This window comes from Lepidothrix coronata, unplaced genomic scaffold (assembly GCF_001604755.1).
Source record: "Lepidothrix coronata isolate B3197 unplaced genomic scaffold, Lepidothrix_coronata-1.0 Scaffold69, whole genome shotgun sequence".
Taxonomy (NCBI): Eukaryota; Metazoa; Chordata; class Aves; order Passeriformes; family Pipridae; genus Lepidothrix; species Lepidothrix coronata.
Genome location: NW_016690249.1, coordinates 2,991,233 through 2,998,535, shown reverse-complemented (window position 1 = coordinate 2,998,535; position 7,303 = coordinate 2,991,233). Strand labels below are relative to the sequence as shown.

The window sequence follows — 7,303 nt, the reverse complement described above, 5'->3', positions numbered from 1 at the left end:
GGGCACCCCCAGCCCCGTATTTCGTTGACACCCGAGTTCATCTGGCAGCCGTGTCCCACAGAGCAGATGCTGCCCGTGGCCGTGACCTGCGCACAGGCGAGCAGCATTCCACATGTGCTCCCAGAATCTCCCGATTGGTGTGCTTCGCAGAAGGGGCTGGTCCTTGAAGTCAGCTCCTGTGCCTGTGACAGATGATATTTTTATGCAAGAAAACAAAACCAGGATATCTGATGGACTGCATTATCTTTCCAGACAGCTTGGAGCTACAGATGCAAAACAAGAAGTTTTATGCTTAGACTTCAAAATTGTGAGTGGAATTTAAACAGCAGTTTTAAATGCCTACTTTTTTTCTTTTTCTACTCTGTGTCTGTGTGTGTGTGCAACTTTGCATGAAGTACATATATCTGCATAACTTATTATTATCGAGCAAGCTGTTGTAAATTCTCCTAAGATTAAATAACTATCACTTTGAAAAACTTCACGAAGTCTTAGCTGCATTTTTGGCTAGACTAATAAATGTATACTGAGGAGGAGGGGGATGCTCTTTTCAGTGAAAGTAATTAGTCTAGCTGGAAATTATTTCAAATCATCTTTTCCACTGGAAAATGTGTTCGAGCAGAAGAGCTGAGGGAGAATCTCCTGGGAGTTATCAGCAAATGTCAGGCTGGTCTGTGTGCCTTTGTCACAGGCACATTTGATGTTTGCTTGTGTATGGAGAGGGATTAGGTAAAAACCTGCTGTTACCATTGTGTGGCACTGTGCTCACTGGATGAAAAATCTGTTGGTACCAGGTGTTAGAAAGCTGGCCAATTAATGATGATTGTGGGAAATTTGTTTAAGACAATATTGTCCACTATGATGCAGATTTACAGAAATAACAATTACTAGTGCACAGGAGGATCATTCCTGTAGCTGAAACATTAATAACTTGCTCTGTCTTGCATGGGAATAATGAAATGGATTTCTGTGGGAGAACTCTAGGTGTTGATACCCAGATTAGAAGGCCAAACCTGACAGGCAGGCAGTTTGCAACTTCAGGTTTATGATATTTTCCTTATGGGAACTGTCCAGGATGGTCTAAAATTACTTCTGTCATCTCATGGCATTGTTTTATATACAATCTTGAGTGAAAAGTGCTATATGTTGCAACTTTTCTTGATTCATTTTGAGGTTAGCAAAAGCTGAGATACGAGCTCTAAAAAAAAAATAAAAATCTGTTTTAAACTCTCTCTATGTACTAGAAACAATCCAGCACCCTTCCCAATTTCCCACATATTTTCCTTAGTAAGCAGGCAACTTCATGTTTCGGTTTCTTCACAAGTGTGTTGCATGAGTTTATACATTTATATTCTGTTGGATCCAGGTGAAATCCAAAGGTTATGTGAAAAGTGTTAATAAGTGGCATGTTATTGCTAATTAGGTATGGCAGAAACCTCATCCCTGGTGGATCCACCACCACTTATTCTCCATCTGAGCACCTCCAGATCATGCAGCAACACAAACAGCATCCAGATGAGGTGTGGGCATACAAGTGCATTTCTGCTGCATTAGTCAGAGCACATAACATGGGACAATACCAACTTTGTACAAGCGGCGGCCAGGCAATTCAGTGCCTGCTAAGAGGTAAATGTCAATATTTCTTTAACAAATTAACTGCTGAAGTAAATCTATAGGTTTTGCTACTCTTACATCATTGGCTGCAGATTTTTGTGATACAGCACTGGGATCTCTGCAGTCAGACTTACTGTATCATCAAGCCATGGCCTGAATGAATCTGAATTTATTGGAAATAATACAGGAATGATAAATTTCCCTTATCTTCATTCCTTTTCTTTGTCTTTTGTTGGTGACTACAACAGGGACACCCTGGGTTTGCCCAACAGAGCAAAGCACAGTGTTTTTCACAAAGCTGAATTTGGCACCAACAGAAAAATGCTCCCACAGAGAAAATCACGAAACTCAACATATTTCAGCCAGAGAGGTCTTCTTGATTGATGTAGAGGAAATCCTAAATGGAAGATGTCTTAATCCAGACTGCTCCTCATAGATATACAACGAATTAGTGTGCTGTGTTGAACAAATCACAGTATTTTTATTTCAATAATGTTAAAATCAATTTTATTTCCATTTTCTAAAATGGCAAATGGAGCTTAAAAGAAACTATGCATGTACAGAAATACTTTTCAGTGAACCGTCCTTTAAATGTTGATAAAGTCCTTAAAGTAAGGAGCTTCTATAATCCTTATAATGTGAAATGTTTCCTCTTCATGTGATATAGTCTGGTTCTTCTTGTTCCCTTAATTTGGCAGTATTTTCTCTGTTAGATATTGCTACCTAGATAGAATGGGCCAGATTCTCAGTTAGGCAAGCATGAATAAAGAATAACTTTATTGAAGTCAATGATATGACCCTGGAGTTATTCCAGTGTGACTGGAATTGGAATGTGGTTCAATACATGCAGCTGCCACCCCTGCAGGCTGGGTAAGGATGTAAACAAAGAGTTACTGCAGTTGTGCATGTTACTAGCAGAAGAATGGTCCTGTCAGCTCTCAGTTCTGCTTTCACCTGCAGCTTCTTCCAAAAGAAAAGTTTAAAAGAGCAATCTTACCTGTATTTCTGTATTTCACCAACTTCAGCTTTGTTTCTTCAGCCTATGCAAGGTTTTGCAGAAAACTGCTAAATCCATCTACTTGCCTTCATACCTCATCAAACCCTTTGACATATATCTCAGGCAATAAAATGCATGTGTTACTCTTATTTTCTTTCCTCCTGCTCAGAAAGATTTGAGGTTTTCCTTGATAACTTTTACGTTTGTGGTGTTTTTTACTGGTGAAATTGTTTTAGGAAGGTTGGCTTCTTGCTGTGAAAATGCTGCTCTTAGTGATACTCCTGGAAGTTGCTTCCCCATTCCTAGAGAAAGTTCTGGTTTCCGCCTCTGTTTTGTGATGATAACCACACTGTTCCCATGGCCACCAACTCAGCAAAATAACTCCCAGGTCTTTGTCAGAGAGAGACTAATGGGATTATTTTGTGTTATAGGTGGGGTTTCCTCACGACCATTTTGATTTCCCTGTTCTGCATGCTACAACAGTCCAGAGCTCCTGCTCTAAAGAGAGGACAGTGTTTGTGGGGCTATCTGCAGGCTCTGTCTTGAAATTCATCTCAAAGGCAGAAATTGGCCATGTTTCAGATGGGAGAGTCAGCTCTTACGTGTACTGCTGGTCAGAAGTATCTAGTTTATACCTTTCTTGCTGCAGCTAAAGAGCTGAATTCTGTGATATTTTTACCAGTAGCAATTCATATCTGCTAGTTGGAAATGGTAAAGCTACAAAAGGATCTTGAGGGGAGGACTCTCTATAGGGTTTGAGGTGAGGCTGGTTTCCTAGTTACTCTGAAGGGGAAACAAAAACATGGCATGTTCAGATTTTAAGGAGTTCATTACAAGTGCTACCTGTTGTGAGGCTTTCCAGGGACCCAGAAGTCTCTAAACACTCAGTATCACCAGGAAAAAAAAAACACCAAAAAAGACAACAGGCAGGGGGGTGCTTGTTCTTCTTTGATGTTTCACAAGTCTCTAGAATGAAGTGTGCTCATATCTAACACTGAAGTGAGGATTAGATGAAGCTAAGGCTCAGATGAACTGTAGCTAGAATTGTTTCTTTTGTAGTGCTTTTTATCATTACTCAGATATTTTTGTGCTTTGTGGGCACATTCTCAGCAACAGTACTCTATTAATCAAAAATAACTTACCAAATTCTGTATAGGCACAAGGCTTACCTTACCAAATATTCATATGATGTATGCAGCCTAAATACAAACATTTTTTAAAAAATTAAAATATTTTATAAAAATTTCAAAATTTTATAAAATCTTAACTTTTATAAGTATTTTTAGTATTCTGTAGCATTCTATTGCTGATAACAGGTATGTATCACAGGTTACGATTTTGGAACAAGTAGTTCCACTAGGAAAATAGAAAAATGTGCCTGATATTTTTATTTTTAAAATTAATATTCTGCTTCCACATATACATTTGTGAGATGAGGATATTTGTTGTGCAGTTAGTCAATAAGCATTATGAAAATGATCAAGCAGGTGAAAAGAAGTTGAGGACATACAAAAGAGTCCACAAATTCAAGGAGGTTTGTGGACCTAAAAGATAACACATTGGTTGCAACACTACTAATATCTCTGTTTTTTCAGGACTGAGAAATATCACACTATAATCTTATAAAAGCTTTGTGAAATTGGGGCCTTTGAGTCACCTGAGAGAAGCTGCCCAGAAGGAGTGTGTGAAAGGAAGGGAGTTATAGGGCAAAGGAAAGCACTGAAAAAACACTGGTGTGAATACTACACGAGTGCTTCTTGAAGCTGAAAATGAGAAAGGACAAAAGCTGTCAAGGAGAAAGATGAGGGTATGAGTAAGAGTCATGTACCTCTGATGTTTTTTTACCTTTTGTGCTATGTGTTTCGTGCCTTAGGATGAATGAATAATACTCTGTTTTGAAGACAAATTAAGTTAGTTTAATTAATGCTTAACGCATGGTTTTGAAGGCAAATTAAATTACCTTAGTTAAATTGCTGGTTGTGGGTTCTCAGAAGAAAAAAGGTGTATCCATGTGTCAAAGGTAGATGCATCATTTGGGATTATGCATGTAAGAGGAATGCGTAAGGCAGGAGGAAGGTGCACTGCTGAGCAACCCAGACCACAAACTCTATCTAGAAAAATTAGAGGGATCACAAATGCAGTTGATCCCAAAACCTTTACAACCACAACTGGATTTTTCAACATTCAAACCCCATCTTTTTTAATGCCACTGCATTATGTCCTGAAATTATAGTAGTGTGAGTGGCATATCTAGACAACATAAAAAACCCTATGTTTTTCAACAATTTACATGTCATAGAGAACCAGCAACTGGTATGGTTTCTCTCTGTCCCTCTACAAAGGCTAAGATCCCTTTCCATGATCTGTTATTGTAGTGACAGAAATGGATGAATTAAGTATATTTTAAACAGTGAGTATTTAAAGACTAGTTTTGGGCAAACCAGTGGGACTGACTCTAATATTTTAGAGTTTGGTCAAAGAAAAAAAAGTCTGAAAATAGTTTTGGTCATTGTCTGCCATTGTCTCAAGCTGAAACTTTAAAAATTCCAATCCATATCTTTATATCCTGATACATATATTTACACCTTTATATCTTTACACTTCCTTTCATGTCCTTACATCTATCTTTATTAACAAATTTAGGCCCACCTAATAATAATTCATGGAAACAAATGTGGATTTATCCTTTGCACGGTAGGATTGTAGTCCTGATGTAAGCCAAGAAAATGCATCTCAAAAGAAAATCCAGACAACAGAAACGGAAAATAATTAAAGGCAACATAAACATTCATGATTTTTTAACACTTTCTGCAGTTTTTTTATAGGTGGCCGGAGCAGAGTCTAGTTTTGGGCTGAGCAGTGTTGCAAATCCACTAAACCTAATGGGAACAGAAATAACGTGTAATTAAGGTGCCCTCACACAATTTGTAAACTCTTCAGAGAACTCCCTCCTATGTATTTTCTGCCTTTGAAACATTCTACACCCAAATACGGCAACAGTAACCTCAGGAAGCTCAGGTTGGGGGGAGGAAAGATAAGGATGCTGTGCCCCTTGTTGTCTCAAGAGAGCAGTATTGGGAAGAAGGACTGTGACTGTGTTTGCTGGAATTTGGTAGAAGTTCAAAACATTGCAAAACTCCATGAGAGCTGTGATGCCAATATAGTGTCAGGAGCACAGTCTGACATGCCTAAACACAAGCATCAGTGTCAAGGGTGCCTGTGCTGCTGCTATTTCATAATATTAATTGCAGTAATACCTAGAGGTTAAGCTGTGCTGTGCCAGCTGCACATAGTCCATAGCAATACAGCTACATGGTGTGCCTATGCTCCACTTGTTCTGCTCTACTTACAAAAAAATACCTGTGACCTCAACTTCAAGGCAGTTTAAGCAACCCTGCCTGGCTGCAAGGCAGAGGTAGGATATAACCATGCCCACTCTTCATGCTAAACCTGAGGCCTCACATGAACTCTGCATTTCCCAAAGGCCTTTCCACTATTTTCATGGAGGGAAGTTAAGATTTGCTCTCTCTGTTGGGAATATGTGGGTGTGAATCCCTGCAGACTGGGAAGCAACAGTACCATGTCCTGCCAGGTCCACAGCCAATGCCCTCATCCTTGACAACATTATACAGGCTGCAGAAGACATAGCTGTTGCTTCCTCCCAGAACACCACTGATTTTAGTGAGAGTGATCCCGGGGGATGCTCCAGCACTCATTCATAGAATCAGTGGAAATATTTGGAAAAGGCAGTCTCTAAGGTCATTGAGTCCAACCATTAACCCAGTGCTGACAAATCCACCACTAAACTACATCCCTAAGTGCCACATCTACATGTGGAGACACATGAGGGAAAGAGAAGGGGGAACCTTCCTGAAGTGGCTTCTCAGTCATGGTGGAAAAGCACTGCATTGCCTCTCAGGCACAGCTGCTCTCGGTTACTCCATCACCCCTCCAAGGAATTCAGGCGTCAAACTTCAACACTTTAAATTATGGTGCTAGGATCAGGAGCTGTGATGCCTTGTATCCAAGTCAAGCATGCTAAAACACAGAATTTCCAAGCAAGTAAGTAAAAATAACATTCCTTCTCACATCCTTGGCTCTTGCTATCTCCATCCCAACATGGATTAAACAAACACACAGATATTAGCAGGAGAAGATACCAAAGGGTTGGATGTTTTATACAGATTATTTGCATGCACAGCTTCCATGAAGTCAGGGGCAGTGATATCAAATCTCACCAGATTAGCTGCCCAGTACTAAAAAAAGATGAGTTTGCCTCTTCCAGGGGTCCTCAGTACAATGTTCTGCTGCAGTGAACTTGACAGCCTGTAAGTGATTTATCTACTCTTCGCTGCTACTTCTCCATTGGGGTAAGAAGGCCTTGGGATTTATGCACTGCCCCTTTTTTACATTTTGAAGTTGACTTTTCCCCCAAGCTTTAAATTGCCAAATGCTTCTGAGAAACATCTCCATGGAACTGAGATGCTGCTCCATACGCTTTGCAAGTGTAAATTAACTAACCTTGCAGAAGTAATAGACAGAAAAGTAATTTCCCTTTATCATGACAAACAGTATTGCAGAATGAGAGTAATGACTACAATTTAAGCAGCTATGAATTGTACATTAGAGAGCTCTAGAACTGAATATGGCTCACAATGAAATTTAAATTGCATTTCTTCTGCATCTAGCTGTTTA

General features: G+C 39.5%; 1 protein-coding gene across 1 annotated transcript in view; it reads left to right on the top strand.

Moving 5' to 3' along the window:
• The first annotated feature begins 225 nt into the window (after positions 1-225).
• STARD13 (StAR related lipid transfer domain containing 13) overlaps positions 226-7,303 on the top strand; it is a 293,161-nt gene continuing 286,083 nt past the window's right edge. Inside the window, exon 1 of the mRNA XM_017818549.1 lies at positions 226-307. The gene's annotated coding sequence lies outside the window, so the exon portion shown is untranslated. The remainder of the gene's footprint in view (positions 308-7,303) is intronic.